The sequence below is a fragment of the Triturus cristatus genome, chromosome 3_2 (assembly GCF_964204655.1).
Source record: "Triturus cristatus chromosome 3_2, aTriCri1.1, whole genome shotgun sequence".
Classification (NCBI taxonomy): Eukaryota; Metazoa; Chordata; class Amphibia; order Caudata; family Salamandridae; genus Triturus; species Triturus cristatus.
Window position 1 is genome coordinate 1072939319 of NC_140584.1, and position 13455 is coordinate 1072952773.

Below are 13455 nucleotides of genomic sequence, written 5' to 3' on the forward strand. Positions count from 1 at the left end.
CACGGAGGTTCAGGAAGTGAAGTACAATACTTTATTGATAAGTAATCATTTTTATAGAACAGACATTACAATGAAACCAATGTAAGAGGCGTAACAATTGATAACAAAGATAACATTTCACATGCGTAGCTGAAGGAGGCGTAATTGGGAGTAACAAGGAAACGTCATTGGTTGTGATGTCACATATGGGTGGACCTATGAAATAATTTCGCAATGTCAGCAGAAATACTTGGCAGAGATGCGCGCGCAGCAGCATGACGTATGATTGACGTGCGACTAGGGGGTGAAGGGGATTTGACATTTAACTCTACATGTGGCGACAGATGTCTGGAGGGTCAAGTCAACCTAATCCCAAATCATATCTAACATCCTATGTTTAAAGAACTATGTTATCCAAGAGAGAGGTCTCTTAGAGTAGAATCTTATTCTATACTGACTATACTGACTGTTAGTGCGTGTACAAGCGTCTAAGTGTCTACACTAGATGCGAGGGCAAAAGTCTTCCATGGTAACGGGGCTATGAATTACTTGCATAAAGACAGAGAAGCCGGGCCTTTGCTCGGTAGCTGGAAGAATGTTTACTTAAACTACTAGACAGGAATGCATTGGGCAGGGAGCGGAGCAGATAATTTCGAAGGTGAAATACAGTTCTTGGCAGGCAGCAAGCTGATGTCAGGCACCGTGAGCCGCGCAGGGAATGAGACAAAGTTCATGGTCACAGATGCAGGCTCAGACTGGAGCTCTCAGAGGCAGAAGGCAGGGAAAGCTTGATGGCAGAATCAGGGCCTACTCGCCTGAACTGTAAAATGGCATAACTAAGCCATATAAAGTCGGTGGCCTTTCGTACTTAGGAATCGAATATCCAGCCCATTCATGGCGGATCTGAAAGAGGACATGTTGACGGTGGACGCACATGTATTTGCGTCTTCATAACTGGAACTGGAGGGAACATACATGTACTTGTAACATGCACATAGAACCGTTGGGGTCCAAGATAGGGGACATAACTGACCAGAAAAATCCATATTTCCACATGAGTAGGCCTGAGGCCTGGTGGTAACTTTTTGATCCACATATGACTCCTGCTGAATTCTAGATCTAGTCACTCCCATGGCCTCTTTGTGGGGCTATCAGATTTGGAGTCGGTTCTGCTGTACAGACTGCTTTCAGAAGGAAGAGAGGGCAGAGGAGTGGACAGTTCAAAAAGAAGCAGAACCCCAACATAAACTTCAAAGACTCAGAGTCTAAATACTATTGGGGTCTGGAAATTGACTATAGGAATGGGAGCGTGAGACCCCCCAAAAGATCAAGCAGCCAGTCAGGCTGTGCAAGGAGGAGTAACCATACAAGACTTCTGCCTGTGAACAGAACTGGGAGGCCAAGGCCTGCTAGTCTCCCAGTTGGGAGAGGGTCGTCACTCAGGGAATCCAAGACCACCTGCCTGGGAGCACCCGTACCTGCCTGCTTACCAAGACCAGTGTGCTCTTTGAGTAAGAGGAGAGCATTGGAGGGAGTGAGGTCCAGTGAAAAATCCTGTCAAGTGGATCTCCTTAGCAAAGTGTGAGGAGATGGCTGCTGCACCGATTGAGTCATTGCCCATATGCAGGTAAAGGCGTAGAACCTTGTGTGCCAGAGGAGGGATCAATGATATAATATCAACAGCAACTATATGAATTCACAAAAATATTGGAAAATAAATATCATTCACAAAAATATCAACTTCCTATACTTAACTAATAAAAACACAAATAGTGATAACAAAAATATCACAGTTAAAATATTTATTTTTACTTATATCGACTACAAAAATATTGGTTACCTTTAACTAAACACATATATTTGACAAAAATATCAACACACATTACTACATTAATATCACACAAAATAAAGATATTTCAATTACAGCATTTTACGTTAATCAAAATGAAAAGATTTTTTTTTTAATTATTCCAACAACATTTTAACAATTTCATAGCACTATAATAAACTTAAACCACCCACCAAAAAATACAGTTTCAATACATCAAAATATTACTAAAAACATATCTTAACAATTACTAACGTATAAAGATTGAATAAAATAATTTTAAATATGTACATAAATACATCCGCAATAACACAGATAAATAGAAATATATTTTTTAAATAAATTTTTTATTGAAATCCATATAATACAAAAATTAGCATCTTAATATTCATACGTCAAAATATTGAAATTCATACATCAAAATTCATCAATATCATCAGATTTGCTGGAATTAAAGTTTTTACATAAACACTTAATCAGAAATTCATCAAGTTAATAAATCAGAAACATTTCAAGTCCAAACGCTTAAAATGCCTATTACCGTAGAATGTCGTCCATTGCCCCACAGACCCATCAACTTTAAACATATTCTAAGATCTTCCATTCTTAAAAACATAAACCTAATAACGGTATGTGTCAAAAATATAACTTAATCCTAAATGGTTCACCTAAATCCCAGAGACCCTTCTAAGCGGAATATAGGGCTTTTACCTTTTCCTAAGAGTCCCCCAAATCTGTCGAATTAAGCATTCCCATTAAAAAAAAATCGCCCAAATCTTGTTAAACTTTTTCAGCCCACCCGTTCGTAAGGCATATGCTCGTTCGCTTCTTTTAACCTGTTCCATTTTCCATATCCATTCATATTTTGAAGGTATTAGATCTGATCGCCACCTTTGAAGTAGAAGTGACCTGGCAACTGCCATTCCGATATAAAGAAGTTTGATCGTTTTATCAGGTAGGCTGAGATCTGGGTCATAACCAAGGACTGTGAACAAGGCATTGGGACCACTTGTTAGTATACTTTTTGCTGCTAAATAATCAAAAATGTCGATCCAGAATTTCTAGATCAGGGGACACTGCAAAATTATGTGCGTCCAATTGGCGGAGGGATGATTGTGACACTGAAAAAACTGCCCTGACTGATTTGGATAGGCCTTGGCTATAAAGTTAGGAGTTCTATACAGTAGCCACTTGCTAAAAAATAGCATAATTTGCTAATTGGCCCCCCTCAACGTACTGAAATTTAATGTATTTAATGTAGACCCGACGTTTGCATTAATTTCCAACTCCTCATATTTTTCCAATTTATTTATAGCCTTAGCTTCCAGATCTATCCCCTTGATTGAGGGAAGACGTTCTTTCCAAACCCCCGTTTTTTTTTAAAGCCGTATCTTCCAACTGGTCATAAACTAAGCTTTTCTGATTAATAATCTGGACCAAGTCCAGATTACTAAAAGACTTCCTAGGAGTGTTATATGACCCTAGGAGAAGGAAATTCCTGGGGATTAAACAAGACATTTCATCCATATTCAACCATCTATCATTCTACAGGAAATCTGAAAGTTTCCAAAACCCGGCCTTAATCCAATATTGAATGATAGTAGATGAATCTTTAATTCCTGCAGAGGAAATAAGACCTGCTGTAGGAGTTGAGCTGTTTATAGCCGGGATAGAATATCTCTTTTAAAAAGCCTACCGTTTATGATAAAACCAATGTAAACACTTGTACCGTATTAATTTAGGAGATCTAAAAATTGATAGAGGGCAATGAATCTGATTCTCTTTACAAATTAAATTCATAACATTTTTTACTAACAAGCCCGAATGTAATTCCTGCTTAAATCTAGACATATATTGTGCAAAATATGCGTAATAGTAATCCTTCAAGTTAGCGAGAGCTAGCCCACGTTTACCCGCTCCTCATATAAAGTGCTGCAATTCGGGAGACCTTTTTACCCCAGAGAAAGGATGTAAACATGGATTCTAGTTTCATAAAAAAGGAGTTAACTAAAACACAGGGAATTGCTGAAAATAGAAAGTTAAACAGTGGAAGCACAGACATTTTAATCAATGCCACCCTACCTAAAATAGATAATGGAAGAGGATGCCATCGGGTAAGCAGATCCTGAACTTTTCGCAGTAGAGGAACAAAATTTAAGTCATACAATTCCGATATCACTGGTGAGAAATAAACCCCTAAGTATCTCTTCGGATTTAAATTCAAGCATGAGAAACTGTCAGGGTGCAGATCCCTGGATGCCCCACCGCCACAAAGTAAAACTTCAGGTTTTTTTAAATTAATGTTATACCCACCAAAGGCCTCATACCGTTCGAAAATCTGGAAGGCCGTTGCCTGCACTTCCTTCTCTGGTTTTAAAATGAGTATAATGTCGTCCGCATATAATTTAATTTTGTCCAGATTTGGAAGCGGGGGGCAGATATCCCTATTGTTCCTAAAGGCTATCGCAAGAGGTTCAATGAAAAAAGCAAATAGGACCGGGGATAGCGGACATCCCTGTCTAGTTCCTCTTTTGACTTTTACTTTGCCGGCCTTAGCTGCATTGATAATAATATTGGCCTCAGCATTCAAATATAGCTTTTCAATCAACCCCGTAGTTTTAGAAGGAATGCCAAATTTGCCCAGGATACAAAATAAAGATTCCCAGATAACCAAATCAAATGCCTTTTCAGCATAGAAAAATAGCACCAAGGCTGGTATTTTCTAGGTATCAAAATAGTCTAGTGCCTCCACCAAAAAGTGCGTGTTCGTGCCAAGTTGCCTTCCAGCAATAAAACCATTCTGATCCTGATGAATTAAATATGAAGCAATTGCCTTAAAACGATTAGCTAAAAGTTTGGTAGTTATTTTGTAGTCAGAGTTTAAGAGCGTAATGGGTCGATATGAATTGGGGTCTTTGCTATTTTTACCTTTTAAAAACTGACTACACTTCCTTCTCTAAATGACAGAGGGATAGGCCCACCCTCAAACACTGAATTTATGACTAATAATAAAAAGTCCCCAATTACACCTAAGAATGTTTAAAACAATTCCGCTGGCAGACCATCTGGGTCGTAGGCTTTACCATTTGGAAGATTTTTAATAACCTCCCCTAACTCATCTTTTGTAAATGGATTTGTCATATGTCCTTTATCCTCCTCAGATAGCCCAGCTACTTCATATTCCTGCAAAAAATCTTCCAATGATGAGATATCAATTGGTAATTGTTGGCCATAGATCTTCCTGTAATGCTGGACCATTATCTCTCCTATTTCTCCCAAGTCCCCCGTACGGAAACCAGAGGGGGGACATCTCAGAGCCATTATTTGATTACTTGCGGCCCACTCCCTAGCCTGCCAAGCCAAAAATCTCCCGGTGTAGTTGCTTTCTTCATAGATCTTTTGCCTATCCTGCTGGAAAAGCGTGTCGCTTTTAGCATTGTATGCTTCAGTCAAATCCCGCTTAGCCTGAGCCCACTGACATTTATTTAAGGCCGAGGGGTTAGAGAGAAACCTTTCAAAAGAGTCTTGCACTTTTTGCTCTAAAATCTGTTTTTCTCCCTTCTTTTTCTTGAATTCTCTGTATCTTTACCTATGGCTAGGCCTCGAATAAAAGGCTTTAAATGAATCCCATACCAAATAGGTTGGAGCAGAGTCCAGATTTCGCTCAAACAATTCTAAAATATAGATAAATAGAAATATATAGTCAACATTCTAAAATAACATTCTAAAATAAACACTAAACAGTAACTAGTATACGCTGTAAAAGGCAATAACGGCGAAAAAATCCAACTAAATGAACACTAACCCATAAAATCAATCAGTAAAGCAAAGTAACCAATAAAATTATATCATTAATTATACTAACAATATAAGCAGCATACAAAATGTGACTAACTACTGCACCAAAAACTACGACAGCTGAAAGATTACGATACTCTGCCAGATTGCCACAGACAGTCTGAAAACAGAACTGGAAGAATACATACAACTACCTTTTAAAGTCGGTAAAACATTTATTTAAACTAACTTATAAATCCGTTAATTAAAAAAACATAAAATAATAAATAAATAAGAAAACGCTCTACTTATTTTAACTCTCAAACTGTTGATGCTTCAGAGAAATTACTACACTATATAGAAACTACTAATCTACCAAAACACTACTGCTTTCCCATACCTGCCAAAAGGCACAAAAAACTCAAGTAAATAAACAATATTTCTAAAGACTAACTCGCCCTAATAGCTGAAAAACACAATTAAATATTCCCAGCCCCACTAGCTACCAATGAACAAGGTTTAAAATAAAACTAAAGCAATTTTTTCAGCAACAGAAAAGGAGCCATCTGACCCATATTACAACCCACCCCAATAGAAAACAAAAAAATAAAGGCTGCAGCTACCAGCATAAACACATATGGAAGTATAAAATAGAAAACAAGTACCATAACTTTGTAAACCCAAAATAAATGTACATTTTTTAACATTTAATTATATGTATTATTATAGTATTTTAAGACATAATGATGGAGAGAGCAAGATACGTCACATCACAGAAATGGAAACAATTACTCTCTCACAGGTGCTACACTTACAGCCAAGAAAGCATGAAGACTATCATTTGGAAATCTACTAAATAATCTAAAGCTTTTTATGGGATGCCCACTACAAATCATTATGTAGTAGTTATTAATGTAAGAGAACATAACCACCCCCAAATGCACTATAAGATTGAAGATAGGAAAGCACTAGTGTAGACTCCCAAGAGCCCACAACTAAAAAACTAAAAAATATACTCCTTAACGTCTCTGAAACTCATCATAGGATGGCTAACAGCTAAATCCACCTTAAAATGCTTAATATCACAAACTAAAAAAGCCACCAGTGATGACTCTCCTGCCCCTTGAAGATGCCAACATATCCAGATTCCTGAACATCTAACCACAACATACATAACGAGCAACCTTTCCTCTTACATGATAACCTTAACAATGATAAACTCATTATAATATTGGCTACAGTAGATAACGTATTTAACTGACCCAATGTCAAACATGGATGATGGATGGGACATTCAAAATAGGCCCCAAGCCATTCAATCAGATTTACATCATACATGGTGAATATCAAAATGCTAATAGGCCATTCATATACATCCTTCTACTTAACAAGCAAATTAGCACTTACTATAAACTACTTAACCGTATTAAAATTATAATAAATTACTACTCCCACATAACATAATAATTGCTTTTGAGCATGCCATAAGCTAAACTATACTTACACTGTACCCACACGCAGCCATACAAGGCTGGTACTACCATTTTAACCAAAGCACTTGGCGACAACTCCAACAACCTGCACAACGGTGGCAGTCTCACGACCACCCATTACGATTTGAGCGATATGACCGCAGTAGCCGCCAGGGAACCGCCATTCCCTGATGGTGTTGCGGTTGTCAGGCAGCCGTAACGTGCTAGGCGGGACCACGGCGGTTCCCGCCATGCATATTACGAGTTTCCACTCCGTCGGCGATGCCATGGAGGTTCCTCCTCTAAGACCACTGTGGTGGAGAGGAAACAAAGGGGGCCCTGCACGGTCCCCTGTGCATCTGCGGCATGTGTATACATACAGGGGGACAAAGCATGTGCCCCCTGTGTGCATGCACAGCATGGATTTTTCAGTCCATGACGTGCAGGAACTGTTTTTGGTGTTCCCATTGTGGTTACTATTTTCAGGGCAGTGCCTTGGAAACTTAAAAAAAAGCCCACCAAACAGGAGGAATCTCCTAATCTAGCAGACGGTCTAACCACAGCTTTGGCAGTGTGTCGGCGTAACAAACCCGGCACCGCACTGCCATAGTGGCAGTCAGGCCCTAAGTGTAGAATAAGCAACTAACAGCCAATTTCCCCTTGAAAAAATATTGCACAAGTCTATATCTTTGTTACAAAGGTAACTAACCACTATTTCTTACTTATAGAAAGTCCATTCTACTCAAAAAAATTAATACAAATTATGTCCCTAATGGCTATTTGTGGCTATTTGTGTCAGCAGACTGCACAGCTCTGGACACAGATGCCTACCCAAATTCCAAATACGATCAAGGAATGTCTATGACAGCCACCATAGCTCAAGAAGCCAAAACAAACAACGCAGTTGAAAGATGGCAGAATTACCTCCCATCTACAATAAATAGAACCTAACTAAATGCTACAAATTTATAGAAGCCCTACAAAAAAGAGCAGTCAGTGACCCAAATTTAGCCTAAAACTAGCAAACAAACCAATAGAATGCACGGCATGCTGCAGTGTAAATGTTAGAAATGGGGCTCTCTGGTTGGCAGTGGATGGCCACTGTCCAAGCAGGGACCGTTCTTTCTAAGTCAGAGTGAAGGGCTGCACCCCTTTGACAACCCCTGCTCCACCCTCCGGTAACGTAGCACGAGCAGTTCGCCTAATCTCAGAGGCAGTGTGTTAAGCGTCTATGACCATACACAGTAATACAGTGAGGAACATTACAAAGGGACACAACACAGGTAGTTTTAAAAAATAGTTAACTTTATATATAGGCTTATCACAAGACCAAATAACGAGAAAGCCACAATACTGTACAAAAATAATACTCTCTGGATGCAAAAATAGTTCAAATGGGGAATGCAAAGTTCAGTTCAGGGCAATGGTCTCTGCGACCCTTTTAATCACAGTTCTGGGGTGTTGTTGACAATAATCCACAAAAATGCCGCTACGGCGGGTTAGCGATGTTTTTCCTCACGCTTTTGGTCGCGGCCGCTCGCTAACGGGTGTTGGCGACAATTTTGGGGCCCGCAACCGTGCGGGGTGATGATCAGGCCAGCAAGCCCTCAGCGGCAGCGATGCGACGATTTTCCTGATGCTCCGTGGCTGTAGCGATAATTTTTAGGCCCGCAAACGTGTGGGGCGATGATCAGGCCAGCGAGCCCCCAGCGGCAGCAATGCGAAGATTTTCCTGACGCTCCGTGGCTGTAGCGATAATTTTTAAGAGCGCAAACGTGCGGGGCGATGATCAGGCCAGCGAGCCCTCAGCGGCAGCGATGTGACGATTTTCCTGATGCTCCACGGCTGTAGCGATAATTTCTAGGCCCGCAAACGTGCGGGGCGATGGTCAGGCCAGCGAGCCCTCGGCGGCAGCAGTGCGATGATTTTCTTGACGCTCCTCGGCTGCGGCGGCTCGCTAACAGGCCTTAGCGACGAAATGAAGTCTACTGGTCCTGAGACTTCAGTCAGGAGGCTAGTTCTCTCTCTAGCCATTGGGTGATTGCAGGTTCAAGATTAAAAAGTTCTCTTACATCTCCTTTTCCCTCCTATTTCCAGTCCAATTAAAACTACTGTAGGGCAATCCAGGGAACAGCACACAACACCAGGACAGTCCTCTCCTGCAGCTTCCTTCAGTTCCACGGACAGAGGTTGGTCTTGAGATCCAGGGACAATACAAATTGTAGGGGTTTCAGCACAGATATTTATACCCCAAAAGTCTTTGTTCTCATTAGCTACAAGTCACTGAACCCAGCCAGAACCAGTTCTGCCCAGCCCTGGAGCACTTTGTTTACCAGGCTGCATCCTTCCTTTCAGAAAGAGGGGGGTCTGCCATCAGACGCGCAGTGGGAGATGGCGCCAGCATTCACCTTGCCAGGCACAGCCCAAGTCAAGTGCAGGAGCTACCCCTCCCCTCACTCCAAGGCAGATCTCTCTATTCAACCCAGGTCTGACTCAGCCTGCCCTGTCCCTCCAAAACCAGACAGCCAATACACATAAAAGCAGAGCACACTGGAAGGCTTAGGCAAGAAAATACCTACTTTCTAAAAGTGGTATTTTCAAACACAGAATATAAAAATAAACCACTAAAAGATGTATTTTAATATTCTGAGCTCAGGCATACTAAATTCGTTTTTCTACCATGTTCTGTGGATCAGTTAGGACTATAGAATGTAATAGCCAAACCTCCCATTCTGGCCTATGGAGAACAGGTAGCCTTACAGTAGTGAAAAACAAAATTGGGTGTAATTCACTACCAGGACATGCTACACACATCAGAGCATGTCCTACCTTACACATACAATGCACCCTACCATAGGGGTGGCTTACATGATGCCAAGGGAAGGTTCATGGGCTGGGAAGTGGGTGCACTTCACAGCCAAGATGGCAGTTCTAGACTGCACACAGACACTGCAGTGGCAGATCTGAGACACACTTTACAAGCTGCTTCTGTGGGTGGCGCAAATCAGCGCTGCAGGCCCACCAGCAGCATTTGGTTTACCAGCCGTGGGCACACACAGGCCACATTACTAGAGACTAACAGGTAGACCAAATAAACCAATCAGGGATACATCAATTCATATGTCATCTTTATACAGGGAGCATCCGCACTGCGGCACTGAATCGCAGTGGTGCCCAGAGCATCTATCACCCGAAAAACAGAGGAGGCACAGCTAAAAAATGGAAGGGAGACTCACGCCAATGGTGCCAGGTCTAACAGTAAATTAAAACTCTTTATTAAGAAAAACGGAGTACAAAACTTAGGGCCCGATTCCGCTCCGGTTAGGAAGGCCTCCTAAAGGCATGTGCTCCGTCCTAATCGGATAGGGAACGTGTCTTTCCGACCGAATCAGAGAGGTTTCAAACCGACTGAGTACGATGCGAGTTAAATGTTAGGAATATCCCAATCCGAACCCGACGGCATTTGGAATGACCAAGCCGTACAGAGCAGAATCGTACGTCATTACGGGCCGCATTTCCGAACAACCGATTACGATTCCGGATTCAGACAGCCTTTCCGAATCGTGCTGTCTGACTCGTATCAGCAGTCGGAATTAGACTTTGTGGGCCTGTTGCAGGCCGACCTTCACCCGGGGTCTTTCCAATCAGGCCCTTGGGGGTACCCATGGGTCCCCCTTACCAGCCATGCATGGTGTGACAGGCACCAGGGGGTGCCCGCCACAGGGTGCCTGATTTTCCCCAGCCACCCCTTTCTTCAATGTGAGCCTATGCATTTGGTCGGAACATAGGCTCGCATTGAAGTCAAAAGTATTCCAACCAGATCGTATCTGGAAGCATCCGGATGCATCGTACTCGGTTGGTCGGACTCTCCCGATCCGAGTCAGTCATAAACCATTCCCAAACTGATTCGGTCAGAATGATTTCCAAACTGCATCGGAATCAGGCCCTAAGAATCAATAGACAAATCGTATTATTAAAAAAAACACTATCAAAACAGTAACCAATAAACCTTAGGCAAAATTCAAACCATCATAAGTAAAATAAAAAACTATGTAAATATAAAATAAATAATTTTTACACATCAGTCAAAATATCATACAACAAATATAAAAAAATAGATTGATGCATAAATAAATATGTATAATAATTAGTCTAAAAATAAAATCAACCACAAAGCTCAAAATTAAAAAAAAAAATCAAGGAATCAAATAAATACAAGCACACAAAAATGTAATAAAACAACTACCAATCAAATACACATGCATAATAAAATATAACATTTCCCACCCAAAAGCATATAACTTAAATTTCTGTTCATTCGTATCCATAAAGTCAAAAACATAATCCACAAAAAACAAGAAGATTATTCCAGAAAAGTCCGAAAGATTGATACAATTGAAACAGGTCATTTTAAATCCAATAAAACAATCCAAAGTCTTAAGGAACAAAAAAAATTTAAAGGTATAAAAACAGAAACACTCCTGGAAACCCGAAAAATCAAAGGAAATCAAAATTAGAAATATTGGATTATTAGAAACCAGAATCATTTATTTTAAAAGAAAAAAGCAATATCCATACAATATCTGGCAAAGACCCTTCTTATTGCGAGTCGTATAGGCCAATCTCGCTTATTAACGCAGATTATAACATTTTTACCCAGGTTTTAGCCAAAAGACTTGGCTCTCTATCGGATAAGCTTATACACAAGGATCAGAAGGGTTTCATCAGAGGGAGACAGCTGCATGATCTTACTCATCAACTGATCGGACCCATTGACATTGCAACCCAAGAGAAGGTACCCCTAGCAACATTTACATTCGACGCGGCCAAAGCTTTTGACCGTGTTAATTGGTCATACTTACAAAAAGTTATCTTACACAATAACTTAGGTCAAAACTTCTCTAGGGTAATAGCAAATATCTACTCGGCTCCTATGGGGAAAATACTTATTAACGGAAACATTTCAAATAGTTTTCAAAGCAAAAGAGGCACTAGACAGGGGTGCCCTCTTTCCCCACACCTTTTTAATTTATATATAGAACCGCTAGCTAATGCGATTAGGAATTCTAAAGAAATTACCCCCTTTTGCTTTAATAACTGGGAGTTAAAGGTGGCATTATATGCTGACGACTTGATGATCTATTTGAACAACTTAAATGAGTCATTTGATAGCATACTTAGCATATTAATAGGTTTTGAAGAAATCTCAGGTTACCAAATAAATCATCAAAAGACTGAGGTAATGCATTGGAACATACATAATCCACTAATTGAATCCCAAAAAAACATCAGATATCTCGGGATCCAAGTCTCAAAGAATATTGAGGACATCGCTCAAGTAAACTTTGAGCTAAAAGCTAAAGAGATGAGGAAATTATTGAAATCATGGAGCTGTTTATCCCTCACCTTTATGGGAAGAGCTAATGTAATTAAAATGGCTATCCTACCAAAATTCACTTTTGTTTTTTAACACAATCCCCCTGGAGTTTCATTCACGGTGTATAAAAAAGATACAGGGTGAAACAAATTCTTTCATTTGGTCGTCTAAAAGTGCTAGGATAGCATGAAAGAAATTGAGCCAGAAGAAGCACCGAGGAGGGATAGCTAGCCCGAACCTCATGTCATATTATAAAGCTTTTCATTTCAAGAATATAAGGCATCTCTTTCGAGATTATGAGTCATATCCCCCCTATTGGAAAGCAGTGACTAAACATGACCACTGCCTCTATAAGTTTGGCCATCAAAAGTTCTTCAAAGAAATCAGGCTAAAGGTGCCAAGACCAGCATTTAAATTATGGTCAGACATAAGGAAATTATGGCAAAACCCGTACTATAGTCCCCAAGCACCGATATGGAATTCTCCAGGAACTCCCGAATGTCTGAAGGTCTCATTAGCACTTCCACTGAAAAGGGCTGGAATCACCAAGTGGTGAGATCTGCTGGAAAATGGTAACCTAAAATCTTGGGATGAGTTAGTGCAAAGGACGAAGAACAAAATATCTAGGTTCATGTTTTACCAGCTGGTTAGCTGGTCTAAAGATCAAGTGACTTGACCAGACTATGTTGTCAATATAGATGGCGAACTCCGCAAAGTTCCTGGGAAGAAAGAAATATCGAAGTGGTACTGGCACTTGGTGGAGAAGAAGGAAGCCGACAATGACACTCCAGACCTTAAATGGAAGAAGACCTTTCTGGCTCAAGACTTGCAACAAGCTTGGCAAGTATCCTGCACTTTTTTATGGCACATTATAATTTCTACACCTCTTAGGAAAAATCATTTGTTTACTTTGCACAGATCCTACTGGACCCCCGAAAAGTTGTCAAAAATTAACACCCAGCTGATCAAGAAATGCCCAAAATGTGGCGAGAGGGAAGCAAATGATATTCATATGTTTTACT